Here is a 21,234-nt window from a genome sequence, read left to right as displayed (position 1 = left end):
TCCATGCCAACTTTGTTACTTACAGAGATGGTCAAACTCATAATCTTGCTATACTCCCAAATGACTCAATTTCCTTTATTTGATCATAATCTTTTATCATTCTATCTTTCTCTATACCTTATGACCACTAGTATTAGTCTTATTTCTCATTGTGCTCTTCAAACTTTCTACCACTCAATGTTTCCTGGGGAAATATTTCCCTAGGAAACCAACTCTGATTACATTCTTGTCCCTTCCCAATTGAGTCCTTGATGGACCGATTCAACTCTACCCTTGAATCCTTTAATCTCTCATCATATTTGGCCAAATCTTAAGCCTGATTTATTATCATCAATTGTAGCCTGTGCTCTTATATACATGCTGAGAAAAAGAACTGCAGGAAGTCAGAAAACTCTACTGATTAGGTTCTTTACAAATATATATTTTCTAATTTTAGTTTGACTCTTACTGTAGCAATTCTTACACTTCCTAATCAATTCTCTATCCTATTTACCACACTAGTAGCTCCAAACCTACTCATATTTTCTTAAGTCTTCTATACATTCTCCTATTTCCACTCTTTTCAATAAAGACCACACATTATATACCTCACAGAAAAAAATGAAGGCATTTAATGAGTTGTCTTTTTTATCCCCATCTCACATTTCCCCAACCTCATACACTACAACAGTTCTTATGGTAAGGTGCCTCTTGTCCTTGCCAAGGCCAGCCCTTCTATGTATACCTTTGTTCCAATCATTTTTTATATTCCATCCAAAAATTGTTCCCACAATCATTCCTCTGTCCTAATCTTCAATTCCTCTCTTTCCTTTCCTACTGTCCACAAAAATGCCTGTTATCTTTATCCTTAAAAATTATAATTAATCTTATCTTCCTCATTATCATCGTGTATCTTTCCTCAGTTAAACCCATTGGGAAAAAATACTCACTGCCTCCATTTCCTCTTCTTTAGCCCTCTTCAAAACCCCCTATAATATATTTTCTGACCTTAACATTCAAATGACCTTCTAAACTTACCAATGTTTTCTTAATGTCAGATCTAATGTCTTTTCTCAGTCCTTAACCTTCTTGAAAGTGTCACTATTGAATATCTTCTAAAAATCCTCTTTTCTGTTTTTTTTGGTAATATTATTCTATCATATTTCTCCTCATTTCCATGTGATTGTTTATTTGTTTTTAGAGTCCTTTGCCTGTTACATCCATTTTACTGTTGGTGTATCTTTCATAGTTCTGTCATGAGCCCTCATTTCTTTATTTTCCATACTATCTCTTCCTAAACTCATGAATTTAGTTATCATCTCTATACTGATGATTTCTCCATTTATATATTCAGCACTAGTCTGTCTCCTGATCTTTAGTCCTGAATCACAGCTTCATGCCTGACATCTCAAATCGCATATTTCCTAGGCATCTCAAAGTCAGTAGACCCAAATCAGTATTCATATTCTGTCTTCAATCCATCCCTATCCAGATCAAATCTTTCTCTCCTGAAATTTCCTATTACTGTCAGGAGCATTATTATTAGCCTTCTAGTAACCCAAATTCACAACTTTAGTGTCAATTTCAATTTCTCATTGTTTCCTCATATAACCAATCAGTTGCTAATCCTTATCATTGCTATCTTCCCAACATTTGTCATATCTCTTTCCTTCCTCTGTTCACATAGCTACTACCCTAACACAAGTCCTTATCTTCTCTTATTTGGAATATTGCATTATATTTCTTAGTGGTTATATCCACTCCAATTCATCTTCCACATAGTTGCAAAATATCAAATCACCACCTATCAATAAACTCCAGTGGCTCCATTTTACTTCCAAGATCTAATATGAAGTCCAGTGTTTGGCTTCTAAAGCTCTTCACAGTATTGAACCTTCTGACTTTTTTTTTTTTAACTCTTTTCTTTTTATACTTTTCTCTACTTCTTGTACTTTATAATTTAGCTATTGGCTCTTCTTCTCTCTTCTTTGTGACATTCCACTGACTCTCCCCCATGTCTGGAAACCTTGCTTCTCAGAATCTCTGGCTTCCTTTTAAACTCAGCTTAAGTATCACTTCATGCTCAGTGCTTTTCACAGCCCCTGCCTGTCAGTGTCTTGATTTCTAAGATTACTTTTTAATATTCTCTATGTATCTTAGACATACCTATTTATTTACCCTAACAGAATATAAACACTTTGAGGACAGTAATTGTTTTTGCTTTTCTTCACTATATTCAGTACTTAGCATAAGGTATGGCACATTGTAAGCACTTATTATATTCTGATTGGCAGTAAATTCTTAGAATCCTAGTAGTCTCTATGGACTCTTTTCATTCTTTCACAGAATTTAGATTTATAGTTCTTTTCAAAGGATCTAACTCTACTCTCCAGGAAAGAAGCTAGAACCTATTATATATCCTGGACTAACATGACAGTTTTTAATGTGCCTTCTATTTCCCTTTTTCTTTTCTGTCACATTATTACATCTTCCAGTCTCTACAAGGATTTGGATTCTTTCTGGCTCTGAATCTTTATCCTGTTTATTTTTCTCTTAGAGCACTTCTTCCTTTCTTTATGTGTACACCTCATTTGTTCTGATAGAGTGGTCTTTAGCCCTTTCTCTTCTCCTCCAATGAACATAACTTGCATTTTATGACCCTGTGTTTGTCTGTGGCTGCACAGACATAATGCATTTTTGGTAAAATCCTTGACTGCCTCACTTATACTTCATACTCTCTAGAACAGAGACCCTCAAATCTGTTACTCTGCTGCTAAGGCTTACTGCTAATTGACATAGTAAAATGACTCTCTTCCTGAGAACTCCTAAATCAGTCTTTTTTATAGTTTGCCTCTCTTTTACCCCTCAGAATTTCTTCTGTTTTATCTCTTATTCTGGCACTATTTGTCAATATATGTAATTAGTAGATCCCTGTAATCAGTAATGCCATAATGCAATTGATCTTCTGCTGTTATCTGTGAGAATATCTTCAATAAAAGTTCTGGCTTTTTTCTCTTCTCACTGCTGGTAAGATATCAGATGTTAATAACTTGTGTCTTTCAATCTAGTTATAAAATCTTTATTTAGTTAAGCCTTTAATAAACATTTTCTTCATAAGTTGTAGGTAATTGATGCTATCTTCTTCTGTTTGTTTAACAGAGATCTTTATCATCCATTCATTCAGTGGGTGTTTATTGAGAGCATATTTCTAGGCAAGGAGTTTTTGCAGACATTCATAAAGAATCATTGATTCTGAGTTTTTTTTAACAAGGAATTATGTGTGGAGAATGAGGTGTTCAGTGCTGGATAGTTACTAGAGGATCATTAGTATGAAATAAAGGTAAAAGTCTTGACCTGAGGGGATAGTCTTGGAGCAATATGAGAGCTAGACTGAGGCTTGAGGTAGAGTATTATGAAATAGGTTACACCTGGAGTCCAGGACTCTGAAGCCACTAATTAGAGAGGTATCTGAAAGTGAAAAACAAAAACAAAGTAGAAGAGCCAAACTTGGAGTAAAAGACAGACACTAGATTTATCTCACTTTTATCAGAAAAACATGAGCCATGACTCTTCAGAGGAAATTGTTGAGTGGTGGGTAACACTTCAGTTCTTCTTTAGGGATATGTTTTGATATCTATAAATATTCAAAGTGATGACAAGAGTGCAAATTATCACAATCCTCAAGTTATCACAGATGATATCCTTATATGTTTATATGTTATATGCCCCAGTAAATTGTAGATGTTTCATCCATTCTTCCTTGTCTCTCACCTTCAATTTTCTGAACTATTGAATCCTTGACCACTATCTGAAAACATATTTCAATCTCTCATTATGTTAAATATCTTTACCTTGGTCATGTTTTAGCCTCAAGTTATTATTCTGTAACTCCCCTCTAACTAGTAAACTCTAAGAAAGAGTAATTTTTACACTCATTGCCTCTAACTCCTTTCAACTATTCACTTCTTAACCTTTTAAAATATTGTTTCCAAGCCTGCCACTGGACTAAATATACTTTTTCAAGGACCTTTGATGACATTTTAATTGCTAAATACAATTTTTTCCTCCCCTTAATCCTTATCCTAGGCAGTACAGTAAATGGCATTAAATATGTTGTCATGGTTTTCCCTAAATATATTCCTGTCCCAAATTAAACATTGGTATTGACTCTAAAAAGTTTATATACCATTCTCAAATCTCATTATGAGATCTGTAGCATGTTCTAGTAAGCAGACTGCTAGACTTGGAGAGAATCAAGAGAGCTGGGTGATAGTCCCAACATTGATACTGATGAGCTATGTGTGATGTTGTATAACTCACAATATTTCTGCTTCTCTGTTTCCTCATCTCAAAAATGAGGGTGTCAGGGTATATGTCTTTTGAGGTACTTTTCATGTCTAGCATTCTATGAATCCTCAGGCTAAAATGGTAGAAATAAGAAAGAAGTTAAGAAATATTAAAGGAAGAGAAGTTAAAGTAGGGGGATTTTTTTTCTTCTTCCCTAGGATTACTAATTGTTCTGATCTAGGTGGAGTAAATTGCTCCAAAGTATTCATGTATTATTTGATGCAGGAAGTATCAGAATCTCTATTTTAAGAGAATTTGGACTTGTGGTATAACATTCTGATAATATGTAAAGTCTGCAGGAAGAGACAGGTTGATCTTACCATCTTTGCCCTCTGGTAGAAAGAGGTAAGCAGAATTAAATGGGAGGAGAGAAAACATAGGGCCTAGATAACTAACCCTCCAATAAATGAATACTTTTAATTTTTAAATAGTTATTTCCTTTCTTTTGTCTGCATCTTTCATATGATTAAGGAATAGCTCTCAATATACTTTATTAAAGGCTATTAAATATGTAATAGACATAATCGATGTAATACTTTTTTTTGATCAATTGATCATTTATGTCTTTGAAGACTTCAAATGAAGGGAAACTTACAACTTCCAGAACTATAAATAAGTTTTGTTGTTGTTGTTGTTATTATTGCTCTTCCTTTGATAATGAGTCTAAATTTGCTTCTTGGTAATGTCTGCCCATGGATCTTAGTTCTGTCTTTTTACCAACCACAGAGGTTAATGAAGAGCTTTTGAATAACTTGTACTTTTTCATTTTCAGGAGCCTAAAGCAATAATAGTGAGTTCCTATGAGAATCTTACAACTTATCTAAGAGTTTGAAAGCACAGAATATTTGAGATCTTTGTGAAATTTATTTAATCTTAAAGATGGGAAGAATGAGCCAATAAAACCCAAGTAGGTAAGAGATACAGGATACAGTTGTGAATGAGGGAGAAAAAGAATGAGGTCAAGAAAATGAAAGCAAAAGGATGTGCTCTGGGTTTCTATGGGTAACTGGAGTTGACTGACCATAAGTTAACTTTTAAAAGTTCCTTCTCAGAAAGAAAGTTAACAGAACAGAACACAAGAAACTGGGTTTGTTGTCAAATGACTGAGCTGAGTCCTCCAGCATTTACTGGATATGGTATGATATTGGGCAAAAACTTCAGTTAATCAAATCAGTATTGATTTAATAATTATCTTGCCTTAAAGACTTAGCTGTGTGACTCTGTTCACTTAACCTGTTTACTTCAGTTTCCACCTTTGTAAAATGAACTGAAGGAAATGGGTCACAAAGAGTCAGAACTGAAACTACTAAATAACAATAATAAAGAATCGTCATGGGCAAGCCAGTATATTAAGTGCAGATTCAAAGAAATAAATATCATAGTCTCTACTTTAAGCAGCATGTTGTCTGGTAATACATACAGGATACAAACACACATATGGATTCAGTACTTCAATGCAAGGAATTCAAAAAGGAAGAAAACTAAGGAAGGAAGGTTTGACAGAGGGGATGACGCTTTGGATCACCATTTTGATTTCTATTTCTTGACAGTGATCCAACTGTCTGAATTTGTTCACCACTATCATTTCTATGTCTCAGTCTCAAGATAGCATAATGAAAAAAAAAAGAGCGTAATGATCATAACTTCTATCAAATAATAAATATAATTTATTATAATATTACATGATGTAATATGTATTGTAATATATGTATTAATATATTATATAAAATATTAAGTACCTAGTATTGTCAGAAATTGAGCTAAATTCTGCAAATATAAGAAGTAGCAAAAGATAGCCTCTGCCTTCAAAGAACATATAATCTGATAGGGTCCTAAGGCATTTCCTTTCTCTTCCAATTAGTTCTTTCCCTCTGAGCATCTCTTGCCACTGTATTCTGATGATTTTGGAGGAAGGAGTGAAGCTGATGACTTTATGCAGCTCTGCTTCACTTATATCCAATTCACATACAAATCAAGAAATTCTAATATCATTGGTCCTCTTCCAGAACACAGGATGAATAACAAACAACAATAACAGTTAATTGTCCCTTATCAAGCATGTAAGCTCCATTACTTTAGAGAATACTTGATGATATGATAATTATGGTCAAGCAATGAAAAAATACTTTAAAGAACCTAGATGGAGAAAACAGGGAAAATGAAGAAGAGTCAAATGACCAACATTACAAAGAAAATTAACTTTAGATCTTTAATGGATGATCAGATTAATGTGAATAGTCCCTTCATTGGTACAAATTGCATCCCACACATGGTTTTTCAACCTGCACATTTCTGGCTGCCATCATACTGTGAGTTCCTTGAGAGTATGAACTACTTACTTTTGCTGTTTTATATCTCCAGCACTTAACATAGTGCCTGGCACATGTTAGGTTCCTAATAAATACTAATTGTCTGATTGTCCATGACTTTCTACAAAGCTTCCAAAGAAGATGCATCCAAATTGCTGTAGAACTTCTTCTAGTTCTGGAATCCAGAAAGATACTAAGGTAAAATTCTGTGGTCCATGTAAAAAGTTATTTTGTATTTTGTGGATACTTTTGAAGAATTTATTCTCTAATGTCCAACATCCTTTAATCTATCTCAGTGATGTCAAATTTAAATAGAAATGGATTCCTGCAGGATGAATATTGCCTTGGAAAAACACAAATTAACATTATGTTATATTTTTATTTATTTTGTGAAATATTTGTCAAATACATTTTAATCTAGCTACACCACATGTGATTCAAAAAGCACAATGTCATCCAAAAACAGGAACATCTATAGAACCTTGTCATCTTTAAGGTATCTTTCTTCTACTAGGACTTAGAATAATAGATCCTTTATGATAATGGGAAACACATTTGTTGAGCATAAATTTCCCATTTATGGTCTCATTTGAGAACAATAATCAAAGGGATATTGAGCAATTGTTTCTGCCCCTTATATTTACCAAGTAATTTTGTATTGTCTTTAATTTTTTGCTTCTTCCTCAATTATTGATATGTAAGGATCTAATTAGTTTACAAGTGATTTTTTATTTTTCTAAATCACTTTAGAAATAGCCTTTACTGTTTTTTCACCTAGGTTTAAGCCAGGGAGCTGAGGAGTGTGAAGATATTTATTTGGGTAAATGTATGTAAGAGATATTTTCACCTCTTAATACTGACCTTCTGACATAGAACTGAAATTCCCTGGGGATAGGAACCAATTTTTAAAAGTTTAACTTTGAATTCCTGATATTTAATAGAGTATTTGGCAGGTGGGAGACACAACTAATATTTGTGAAATAACATTTCATTTTCCTTGTCTGGTTCTCATTTTAACCCAAAATTATAAGTTATAATTTAAAGTAAGTACAAAGAGGGGATTACAAAGATTTCCCTTTGAGAAGCCAATATAAACCTGGTCTCTAACTTCCATGTGATACAATTTGACATATACCAATCAACATGCATTTTCTACTTTATTTCTGCCTATCACAATTTCCTTTATCCTTTAAATGGATTATTCCCTTCTGTTTAAAAAGGGGTTGAGCACTTCTGAGTTGAGCAAAGTAAAACCTCCTCTGTAGTTACAGAGATTATGTGGATGAGGCAGACCATTGCTTAGAGTACTTTGAAATCCTATGTGATCAAAATTTAAAATGAACATGTTCCATGAAAATGGTAAGGTTTGGAGATGAATCTGATTTTTGAATTCAAGCTCTGCTATTTAGGATCCATGTAACTCTGGGTCAATTAACTTCTCTCAATTCCAGGTTCCTCATCTGGAAAATAAAGAGTTTGAAATAGTACTGGATAATATTAAAGGTTATTTCTAGCCCTAAACTTATGATCTTATAATTTTGTGAAAAGCATATGAATTCAAGCATATGCATTTGTACTTCATCACCTTGTTCCACTTTTGGAAAGAACTTGTTTATAACTCTGTGTTTATATATGCATACACAATACACATATACATATATTACATGCACATAAATATTTCATTGCTTTTTAGTCATTAGGTCTGACTCTTTATGATCCCTTTTGGGGTTTCTTGGTAAAGATACTGGAATAGTTTGCTATTTCCTTCTCCAGTTAATTTTACAGTGGAGGAACTGAAGTAAACAGTATTAAATGACTTGCATGGGGTCACACAACTAGTAAGAGTCTCATAAAGATGAGTCTTCTTTATTCCAAGTCTAGCTATATATATATACACACATATATATGTATATATACATATATATATAGTGCATGTGTATGTGTACATACAAAAATAGGCACATATACACATATATAATACATATATTCAGTTAATTTACATGTACAAAACACATTTATATATTATAAATATATAAAATTCAGTATTAAAATTTAAAATAAATATAGCAATACACATAAACAGTTCACAGATAATTATTTATACCCAAATGCTTCCTAACATTTCCATCATACCTAGTACTGTATGTGCCCAGTATCTGTCAAGTGGAAAATATTTAATAAATGCTTAATTTCTATCTTTCAGGTATTTTCTAAGCAGCAGAATGCAATCCAGAGTATAAGACATCAGGGTGTGAATGTTAGGATATATTTGGGCATAAATAATGAACCGTGAACTGTTTTTGTTCTTAAATCCCACTAATTATTGTTCTTGGAACACTTTATTTAAATACTTGATGGAGGAGAGACTGAGGTAACCCAACAGTAATTACTACTGTGGCAATTCTATGAGGCCCCACAAAGGTCTGAAATATGTAGAAAAACAAAGTGAAATTTGGTTCTGTTGGAATACTATCTACATTAGAACTCAATCATGTTATATGCTGTCAGGTATAATCAAAAAGAAAAAGAAAAAAAAAAAACGAAGGACAGAAGAAATCAAAAAAGATTACCTAGACAATAGATGTGATAAATGGGAACTTATCTAATTCATAATTTGTTGCTATCTTCTTTTTAATTTTAAAATTTAAATATTTGTTGACATCTTTTGTTTTTTCTTACCTTTATTTGAATGTACCTACACATCTCTCTTTTTCTCTCTTTTTCCTTCCCTTCCCTTCCTTCCTCTCTCTCTCTCTTTCTCTCCCTCCCCCCACATTATATGTATGTGTGTGTTTATTATCTCTCCTCCATTTAGAGATACATCCCTCATAACAGATAATAAAAGAGAAAGGGAAAATTTTTTCAGAAAAAAGCAACATTTCAACCAAGGTCAACATTTTGTATAATAATCTACTTCATAGCCCCTGACTTCTGCAAAGAAGAGATAGAAACACATTCTCATATGTCTTTTTGGAACCAGGCATAGTGATTTAATATTTTTATTTTAGTCCTGTGGAATACTTTGCTTTTTTACCAGCTGATGGGTTTTTTCTTTGTTTCCAGTTCTTTTCCTCTACAAAAATGCTGCTATAAATATTTTGCTACATATGGGATCTTTTTATCTTTGACCTTCTTGAGGGATATTCCCAGCAATGATATCTCTGGGTCAAATGGAGTGAAAATCTTAGTGACATTCTTGGCAGGATTCCAAATTGCTTTCTACAATATTTGGACCAATTCATAGGCTCATAGTTCTAATGTTTCCTCCATTCCTTAAATACTAACAATTCCATCTTTTGAAATCTTTATTAGTTTGCTGTGAGTTGTGAGATAAAACCTCAGAATTGTTTTGATCTGTATTTCTCCATTGTATTTTGGAGACTTCTTTCAGGTGGTTTTTAAGAGTCTACAAATCTTTTGTAACTCTTCATAACCTTTGTTTTCATATCCATTAGAAAATGGGTTTAATCTTAATTCATTTTATTAGGTTCCTTTATATCTTGAATAGCAAAATCTGTTGCTATTTTCACTAGAAAAAGAAAAAGGTAATTTTCTATCCCCTCTTGAATATTGCATAAATACCTCAATTTCAATTTATCTAAAACATAACTGATAGTTTTCCCCCTCTCCTTCCCCATTTATATCATCTGACAAATTCTCTACTTTTTGGCAATGCCATCACCCCTATAAATCAGGTCAATATAGTCTTGGAATCATCCTTGACTATTTTTTTCCTCCTTTTAATTCCCTACCACGTTAAATCATTATTCAAGTCTTATTGATTTTACTGCCACAGAATCTTTTACATCCAACCTCTTCTATCACTCAAATGACATCTATTCATTATAAGGACTTTGCAAAAAACAAACATAAAAAACCCAATTCAAATATTATGGAGCTACAATTAGAACTGTACAGGAGTTATCAGCAGGCACAATAAAAGACCACAAGTCCTAGAATAATATATTCTAGCAATCAAAAGAACTAGGACTGTAACCAAATATATCATATCCAGCAAAATCATTCATAATATTGAATGAAAAAACATGGACATTCAACAGACTTGCAGATTTTCAGGAATTTGTCTCAACCAAATGCAAACTTAATAGAAAATTTAACATATAAGAGCCAATATCAAAGACTAATTTCAAGGAACTCAATATGGACAGATTGTTTATGTGTGGTACATAGTAATGTATGCCATATGTTTAATTTTGACATCAGTAATTGGTTAGCTCAAAAGAAAGATTGGAGCAGAGTTGAGTATAATTTGATTAAAAAAGCAATATTGTGCAGAAAAAGGTAAAAATAGTAATTATATCATACAAATGAATTGCAGAAAAAGAAGCACCAATATAGAGGCATTAGAGGGGGGAGGAGAGCTTATAGTTCTGAAAACCTATGTACATTGTGAATGTGCGTGTGTGTCACGAAGGGTATAGTACCTTCTAAAATCTATAAAGAAAAGGGGGGAGGAAATAGGATAAGTGGGGTATAGAAGGATATGTAGAGTAATGGTAGTGTAGGATAAGGTATATAGATTAATGGGAATGGAATAAGAGGGAAGGGAAGGATGGAGGGAGAAAAGGAGGAAAGTACATATGCATGGGGGGAGGTTAAGAATTAGCAAGACAAATTAAGGAGCAGAATTAAAGTAGAAGAGAGACTGAGAGAAACGTGTTGCTCTCTGTGGAGAGGGTGGTTTAAAAGGAAAGATAATGAGTTCTGCTTTGGACATGTTGAGTTTAAGATATCTTTGTGCCACTCATTATTATGCAGCTCAGCAAAGAATCCTTGAACAAAATATGAAGTATATTTTGTAATGTGATAAAACTGGAAAAGTCTCTGGACAGATGCTGCCTTCATTCCCTATTTTTTTTTTTATTTTAATCAAGATATTTCACTTCTGTGGTCATCAGTTTTCTCCATTTCAAGAAAAGGCGGTTTTCAGTACACCCCTGTCAGATTGGCTAAAATGACAGAAAAGATAATAATAAATGTTGGAGGGGATGTGGGGAAACTGGGACATGGATATATTGTTGGTGGAGTTGTGAACGGATCCAACCATTCTGGAGAGCAATTTGGAACTATGCTCAAAAAGTTACCAAACTGTGCATACCCTTTGATCCAGCAGTGTTTCTACTGGGCCTATATTCCAAAGAGATCTTAATGGAGGGGGAAAGGGACCCACATGGGCATAAATGTTTGTGGCAGCCCTTTTCATAGTGGCAAGAAATTGGAAACTGAGTGGATGCCTATCAATTGGAGAATGGCTGAGTAAATTACTCATGGTATATAAATGCTATGGAATATTATTGTTCTATTAGAAATGATCAGCAGTATGATTTCAGAGAGACCTGGAGAGACTTACATGAGTTGATGCTGAGTGAAATGAGCAGAACCAGGAGATCATTATACATGGCAACAACAAGAAGATTATATAGTGGTCAGTTCTGATGGATGTGGCTCTCTTCAACAGTGAGATGATTCAAACCAATTCCAGTTGTTCAGTGATGAAGAGAGATGCCTGTAGGAACTGAGTGTGGACCACAACATAGCATTTCCACTCTTTCTGTTGTTGTTTGCTTGCATTTTGTTTTCTTTCTCAGTTTTTTTTTTCCTTCTTGATGTGATTTTTCTTGTGCAACAAGATAACTTGTAATGGGCTGAAGCTCTGGGTGCTAAATGCGGTCATCATAATAACTGTATAAATATATATGCATATATTGGATTTAACATATATTTTAACATATTTAACATGTATTGAACTACCTGTCATCTAGAGGAAGGGATGCAGGGAAAGAGGAGATAATTTTTTTTTCTTTTTTTCTTTTTTCTTTAATAGCCTTTTATTTACAGGATATATGCATGGGTATCTTTACAGCATTAACAATTGCCAAACCTCTTGTTCCAATTTTTCACCTCTTACCCCCCCACCCCCTCCCCCCTGATGGCAGGATGACCAGTAGATGTTAAGTACATTAAAATATAAATTAGATACACAATAAGTATACATGACCAAAACATTATTTTGCTGTACAAAAAGAATCAGACTCTGAAATATTGTACAATTAGCTTCTGAAGGAAATCAGAAATGCAGGTGGGCATAAATATAGGGATTGGGAGTTCAATGTAATGGTTTTTAGTCGTCTCCCAGAGTTCTTTCTCTGGGCATAGCTGGTTCAGTTCATTACTGCTCCATTGGAAATGATTTGGTTGATCTCGTTGCTGAGGATGGCCAGGTCCATCAGAACTGGCCATCATATAGTATTGTTGTTGAAGTATATAATGATCTCCTGGTCCTGCTCATTTCACTCAGCATCAGTTTGTGTAAGTCTCTCCAGACCTTTCTGAAATCATCCTGTTGGTCATTTCTTACAGAACAGTAATATTCCATAATATTCATATACCACAATTTATTCAGCCATTCTCCAACTGATGGACATCCATTCAGTTTCCGGTTTCTAGCCACTACAAAAAGGGCTGCCACAAACATTCGTGCACATACAGGTCCCTTTCCCTTCTTTATGATCTCTTTGGGATATAAGCCCAGTAGTAACACTGCTGGATCAAAGGGTATGCACAGTTTGATAACTTTTTGAGCATAGTTACAAACTACTCTCCAGAATGGTTGGATTCGTTCACAACTCCACCAACAATGCATCAATGTCCCAGTTTTCCCGCATCCAAGAGGGGATAATTTGGAACAGAAGGCATTGCAAGGGTCAATGTTGAAAAATTACTCATGCATAAGTTTTGTAAATAAAAAGCTTTAATTTAAAAAAAGAAAAAAATAAAGAAAATACCTATTAAAAAAAAAGAAAAGGCAGTTTTACTAAATGAGCTACCAGTTCTCTTCCTGACTCTATATTCCAGGAATCTCTGATGGCATGTACAGCTAATTATCATGAAAAGTCCTTCTTCTCTTCCTTTCCCTTCCCAAATTCCCAGAATATCCTCTTCTGAAAACACTTAACTTGGCTTAACTCACTGACATTGAGCACATATGTCTTCCCCCTAAGAAATGCTGAAGATAGACATTAAAGAGGTGACTGATTTGTGGGCTTTACAATGAGATCTAAGCAATGTGGAACAGAGTAAATCTAATTTGGCGCAGATATCTATTCATTTTGATCCAGGTGACTTACATATGGCATGACAACAAGGAAGGTAAATTCGTCGGCAGAGATTTTCAACTTGGAAAATGAAACTCCCACTTTGCTGAGAGTAAGGTCCGTGAGATCTAGGGCCAGGATTGAATCACTGAATGGCATGCCACCAGATAAGAATGCTTAACTTGGATGGCAGAGCAGAGCATCAGATATAAAGGCTTTTGGATGGCAGTAAGTGGAGCAAGTATTCTAGAACTTGGAACAACTGCAGACATCATTCAGCTCACACAATTGCCTAATGACTAACAATGTTAAGTACTGACAAAATTGGCTGGTAAAACTTTAATTCAGGCCAAGATCTTTTATAGGCTGAAAGTCAACTTCTGCTCAACTCTGAATGATGCTTGTAGGTTTTGAATGGTAGCAAGGAGAGTTTCTAGTTCTAACTCCAGCAGTTTCACCTACTAGTCCATTTATGATGTCATATAAAAATACATTTTGGATAAGGTCAGTATGTTCAAGCCATGTCATTACTCTGGTTTTCAGGTATTCGTGAAGAATAGCACTCCCGGTAGGAGGACTTGGCTAACCTTTTCGGGGCTGTTCATTCACCTTCAGTGTCCACCTGTGGCTCCAAGAAGCCATAGCTTTGCAGTGGCCACATACCAATAAACTGGCAAATAGGCTAGACCAGTTGAGGGTAGCCAACAGCCCTTGCATCTATTAGTGAGTCAGGGAGATGTCTGTCCCAAGCACACAGACTTTCCCTGGTGGGATGGATGGATGAGAACAATATTTTCAATAACCACAAAGGTGTCTGAAGCAGGTACTGTGAAGCACTTAGAGTTTGGATAGACATCAAAGATGCTTCCACCACATCCTGGGCCATCACCAGACAGCCTGACTTTTGTCTTTCCAGTGGCCTTCAATGATTTTGAAAGAGAGAATGAGACTGATAGTTTTGTGCAATTCTGCCTTACTTAATTCCAGTTCACATGCAAGTTAAGACATCTCTGTGCTGTCATTGGAGCTGAAGGACAAACAACAACAATCTAATGACTTTTACATTCCAAGCTAATAAAACGTCTTGAAGAGAAGTCATGAACTCCCTTAAGTGACTTTGTGACCTTTGAGCAAGTCTCTGGAATTCTCTGAGCCTGGAGGAGAAATTTTTACTTATCTCTGTCAGGTGAATATTGTAAGAATTATAAAGCACTGCCAGCTCCTCAAAATAAAGATGGTGAAATAATTATTACTACTAATGATAGTTATTAACTTCTGTCTCAGGTGAGTCACTTATACTTTACTGAGTGGATGACACTTCTTTATAAATGTTATTCCTTACTTACTTGGTCTCAGCCATTTAAGACAGCTAAATGCATGTTAATGGAGATTTCTTTAATATGCTAGTCCAGAACAAGATAAAAAAATTTTCCTGTTTTGTCTTTAAAAAACTTGAAAAATTAATGCCTTTAAGTTTTATTCCTGAGTTAGTACTTTGGTAAACAAATGATATTTTTTAAAAAATCTTTTGTGTTGCTGTTGCTGCAAAAGTAACATAGGCAATTGAATTAGTATTACTAGTTATGCCATTAAAACCCTTCAATATTCAAGGTAGCCACTAAACTTTCTGCTAGATCTTTGATATCATTGGTTTGAATACTCATTCTACCAACTTAATGTCAAGTCTTTCAGACTTTTGTCTCATGCAGTTCTTGTCTATATTTCCTCATAAATCTTTTATAGAAAATCCAGCCAATACAATAAAGGCTTTAATTTGGTTCTTTTAATACCAATGAAGAGTGGGGTTGAGCTATACATCTAAACACTCTTGCTATTTGCCCATTTCCTTTTCTGGTCATTTATTGTTATTGTTGAATCGTTTTTCCTGTGTCTGACTCTTTATGATCTCATTCAGGGTTTTCTTGACAAAGATATTGGAGTGGTTTGCCATTTCCCTCTTTAGCTCATTTTACAGAAGAAGAAACTGAGGCAAACAGAATTAAGTGATTTGGTCAGGCTCCCACAGCCAATAAGCATCTGAGGCCAGATTTGAACTCCAAAAGAGGAGTCTTTCTGAGTCTAGATCTGGAGCTGTATCTACTAAGCCCTCTAATTACCCTTTTCTAGTCATACATATCCTTAATAATATTTTCTATCATTTCAATATTAAATAGCAATGTTGGTAATATATTTACACTCACCATTTGTCTTTCCATTCCTTTTCCCCTATCTCTACTAGATCCTCACTGCTATGTATCAAATTCCCTGATTGACTTTATTTCACTATTCTTGGGATCTCCTTTAAACCTTTCCAGGAGCCACCTATATCATTCTGCACCCTAATCTCCTCAGCAAAGAGCCCTGACTCATTCTTTGCTGAAAATATTGAGAATGTCAATAAAAACTCTCTTTTCCATAAGCATCATTCTTTCCTCAGAAAAGTGATTCTACTCTCAGAATTTTAGGTAACCCTTATACTAACTATAAACAACTCCCCTACTTGTATTCTTGTTCCCATGTGCTTCTATCATTCCAGGAACTTGCTTCCTAGATAAGTCCCTCTGGTTGTTTTTTTGTTTTTTTTTAATATTTCAATCTTATCTCATTCAGATTCCCTCAATGCCTCCTACAAATACATCCAATCTGAAAAACATCTTCAATTGACTCTACAATTTCATAGATTCAGCTTATCTTTGTATATCTTTTCTTTTTTTCATAGCCATGTTTCTAGAAAAATAAAGTTGTCTATACTCTTTGCTTTCTTTTGTTCACTTCCAACTCACTTCATAATTCCTTACATACAATATGACTTTCTTCTCATTAATTGACTGAAAATGTTCTCTTGAGGTTATTAATGATCTCTCTCTTGTGGAGTTTTGTTTTTTTTCTTCCTATTTTTTTTATTGATCTGCTTTATTGATTATTCATATTTGAGGTGGGGGAGTCTTCTTAAATCACAAGGTATTTGCTCCCATCCCCTTATTTTCATCCTGTGGATTTCTATACATTTTAAATGCAATATTTATAGGGGTATGATTTTTTTCTCTGCTCAGATTAATCCTTTAGAAGGCCCAGAGTTATTTTGTATCCCTCTTTCAACTTTTAGCCTTGATATCTGTTCTCTAAACTAGTTCTTTGGGTAAGGTCTGTTGCCCATCAGAAATGGTCATTTGGGTTTTGCTGTGAGGAGGCTCATTGGCCACTTCATTTTTATTAGCCTCACTCTTCTGGATCCCATTACCCTTTCTGAAGTCTTTCTTCAAGCTCCTAAGCTAGCTTCATGGACATGAAGGATATAGAATGTTCTTCTTAACTCTGTTAAGGAAGCCATATCTTTACTTGTTTCTTTCCTAATTCTGGCCACTTGTTTCCTCATATACTATATCAATCATTACTTCATTTCTCATCTCCCTTTTCTACTTCATTGCCTCTAGGATCCATACTCCCTCACAGACTTTCTTTTTTTTTACTTCTTTGAACCTTACATTGTTATAATTGTTAGTCTCTCCTACCTTTTTACATTGAGTTTCCCTTGAAATACTGGCTCAGAATTTACTCCAAAAGTCTTGTGCTTAAAATTGTAGCAACCTGATAGATTGTGGGATTGCCCCTGACATTGCATGAATTGTGGGAACAGGTGAGAGAGGCTGAAAGCCACGGGAACACCTAGTGATAATAAGGTTCCTCTTGCCTTTAGTGTGGGCTCTCCCATCTCAAACTACAAAAGGATTAATGACAAAAGTCAAGTGCCCCAAATTGCAATAATCCTAAAATCTGTAGGCAGGGATGTGCTGGTATATGTTTAACACCTGGCTGTCCAAAAAAAGTACTTAGGACAAATTTTTAAGTTTAATATCCAATATTAACATTTTCCATATCATTCTCTTCAGTCTTACAATACAATAACAATGATACAATAACAAATACAATAACAATATGATAAACCAAACCCTGATTTGTAGCATTTGCAGATCTTCACAGGGTAACTGCTCACAATGAAGCTTTAGCAATTAGATCTTAGGCCTTTTCAATCTGATTCCAGCATATCCTTCATTGTATGGCTAATATGACATTTGGGATATGTGACTTGAGTCCTGAAGAAGAGAAAATGCCCAGAAATGATGGGGTTGGCAACTCAATTTTTCAGTATTTTTTTCCTGCAAAAAACTTTTGATATATTCTTATATTTATCTTCTTTCATTAATGATTGTTCTGTGTTTGGGAATTCTTATATTATTTGATTTATATTTGGAGGAGGTAAAAAGGAAAGTTGCCTCTGGGAAAATTCTCTTTCTACCAGTACTCCCAGGACCTGTCCAACTTCCAACCTGGTTACACACTTCTCCTCCATGTATATCCTATTTGCCCATTTTCTGTTCCTCATATAAAACATCCAATCATTTGCCTTTATATTTTGTACAAGCCACCTCTCATTCCTAGATTGATTGTCTTCCTCACTGCTGCTTCTTGGAACCTCCTTCTCCCTTTAAGACTTAACTCAATTGCCACTTCTGGATTCCTCCAGTTATTAGTGTACATATTCTATATTTACTTATAGGAAAAATATTCTATCAATGTAGCAGACTGTGATCTTCTCAAAAATGGGGAATGTGCTACTTTTTATATTTCCTTTCCCTAGCACAGTACTTGACATATAAGGAGCACTTAATACATCAATCAGTCAACAAGTGTTTATTAACTTTTTTTTTGTCCATGACAATACAAGTGGAAACTAATTCCTCACAAATACTTCCTTCTTTCCTTTCTAAATAATTAAAAAAGTCTAAAGATGAGAAGTTTGGGATACTTCCCTGATACAGTTCCATGGATATGCTGAAATTTTTATGCTGATGATGGTTCAGCTTTTCAAGATTATAAGTGTAATTGCTATAAGAAAGATTGAGGATTGAATGTGTTTTAAATGTGTATACACTTCAAATTTTACCTTGAAAGTATTTCCAAGTTGAAGATTCTGTGGTTTTCCATAGGAAAGTTCAAATGTGTTTCTGCCCAAAGTACCTCACAAAATCTTTTTATTAACCACAGCAGCTTTCTAGGTCTATTTCCTCCAGGAACTGATTGTGCAATTGCTTCACATTCCTCTAAGGAAAAATAACCACAACCAAACAGGTCAGTCACTGATATATTTAAAAATCAGAGGTTTTTTCCACTTAAGGAGATAGAAAAAGCAATATATGATGAAGAATAATATTTTTTATACTACAAGAAAGAAAGAAAAAAAGAAAGAAGGAAAAAAGGAAGGAAGGAAGGAAGGAAGGAAGGAAGGAAAGAAAGAAAGAAAGAAAGAAAGAAAGAAAGAAAGAAAGAAAGAAAGAAAGAAAGAAAGAAAGAAAGAAAGAAAGAAAGGAAGGAAGGAAGGAAGGAAGGAAGGAAGGAAGGAAGGAAGGAAGGAAGGAAGGAAGGAAGGAAGGAAGGAAGGAAAGAAGGAAAGAACAGGGGAAGAGGGAAGGAGAGATGGAGAGAGGGAGGAAGCAAAGAAAAATCTGGGTGGCACAATGTGTAGATTGTTAGACCTAGATTCAGGAAGCTTCATCTTTCTGAGTTTAAATCTGGCTTCAGACAGTTATGAGCTTTGTGACCCATGACTAGTAAATTAATCCTGCTTGCCTCAGTTTGTAAAATGAGTTGCCTCTGTAAAATAAGTTAGAAAATGAAATAGCAGACCACTACAATATATTTACCAAGGAAACCCCAAAGTCACAAAGAGTTGCATATGACTGAAAGCAACTCAACAACCAAACAACTTCTGGATTCCAGGATCAGTATTCTATCCACTATCCCACTAATAGACTTAAATAAAATCCAATTCTTCCAAGTTAGGAAAAAGTTCATTTTCTCACATACATAGCAAGAAAAATTCATAACTATACTCCATTTATTCATTTAATAAGAAGAGCCCTGGGTTGACAGGGTGAACTACTTATGTTACCCTTTAGTATGTCATTTTGTTTATCTCACTTTAATTTTGTCATCTATAAAACATAGATGGTAACATTGTGCATTCTCCTCCACAGAGTTGTTTTAAGGATAGATTTGTTACTGGATATAAAGGACTTTGTGATTTTTAAAAGATATATTCATGTAAATTATTATCAATTACAAATGATGACACCCAAAACTCTCTTCTCATCAATTTCGATTATGAACGAAGTTCTTCTGATATGAACGAAGTTCTAATCAATGAATATACAATAGAAATTAACTTTTCTTAAAACAAGATAAATTTACATATTATGGTAAATTTGTTCAGCAAAATTGAATCAGGTCCACTACTCCTGTCTTTTTAATCTTGTAATAAAGAGCAACATTAATATAATTTTCCTACCCATTGGGGATATTTGAATAAAAATGAGTATGTTAATTATATAAATTATATGCATGTAGGAGAATGAATGTCTTATTTTGTGACGACAAAAATCAGTTAATACACTAACATTTAAATTTCTCATATATCAATCAGTAGTCTATGGCTGGAAATACAAAGACAAAGATAAATGCAGCCCCTGCCCTTAGCAAGCTTACATTTTTTTGGAGGAAATAACAGATACATAAGTACTTATGTAAGGATATACAAAGTAAATGCAGAGTAATTTAGGAGAAAAAGATTTACAGAGTAATGGATAAGAAATGGCCTTACAGTCAAGAAATCCTGGGTCCAAGTACTGCCTGAGTTCAAATCTGGCCCCAGAAAAAGCACTTCCTGGCGATGTGACCCTGGGCAAGTCATTTAACTCCAACTGCCTTACCAAAAAGAAATAATAATAGGTGAGAGATAAGAGTTTGAGCTAGGGTGGTAGGGTAGGGTAGGAGATAGAATTTTTAAAATAGATTAGGCAATTGATTATGGAAGGGAGAATATGAATGACTCTAAGGTAGCAAGCATGGGCTACTAGGATAATGGGTCCTTTGAGCAAAATGGTAGAAGTTTGGAAGAAAGGTGGGTTTGGAGAAAAACAATGAGTTCTGTTTTGAAAATATTCCTATCAGACTCTAGTCCAATATCCAATAAGGTAATGAAGGCCTAGAGATAAAAGAGAGAGCAATAGATAGATAGATAGATAGATAGATGATAGATAGATAGATAGATAAATATGGGAATCATCAACTTACAAAAAATAATGCAACACATGTAAGTTGATGTTTGTCAATCAACCAATCAAAAAACATTTATTAAGTGTCTACTATGTGCCAGAAGTACACTAAGTACTTCAGAGTAAATTAATATATGTTTAAAAATTGTCACACCTTTTTACAATAATTAGCTCTTTTAAAGCTAGAGAGCAAGATAAAGATTTCTTATATAGTGATTCCCTCCTCTATAGTTTTTGGAAGTTTATTTTAGATAATTTTTATAGTGTAGAACACTGTAGTGTTCTCATTTTCTAAAATATGATTGTTCTCTGGGAGCAGATTTCTTGCAGGGCTTCTGGAGGCAGCCTTAGTTTCAGTTCAGAGTAATAACC

Source organism: Sarcophilus harrisii, chromosome 1 (assembly GCF_902635505.1).
Source record: "Sarcophilus harrisii chromosome 1, mSarHar1.11, whole genome shotgun sequence".
In the NCBI taxonomy this organism is placed as follows: domain Eukaryota; kingdom Metazoa; phylum Chordata; class Mammalia; order Dasyuromorphia; family Dasyuridae; genus Sarcophilus; species Sarcophilus harrisii.
Note: the sequence above shows the minus strand (reverse complement) of the source record.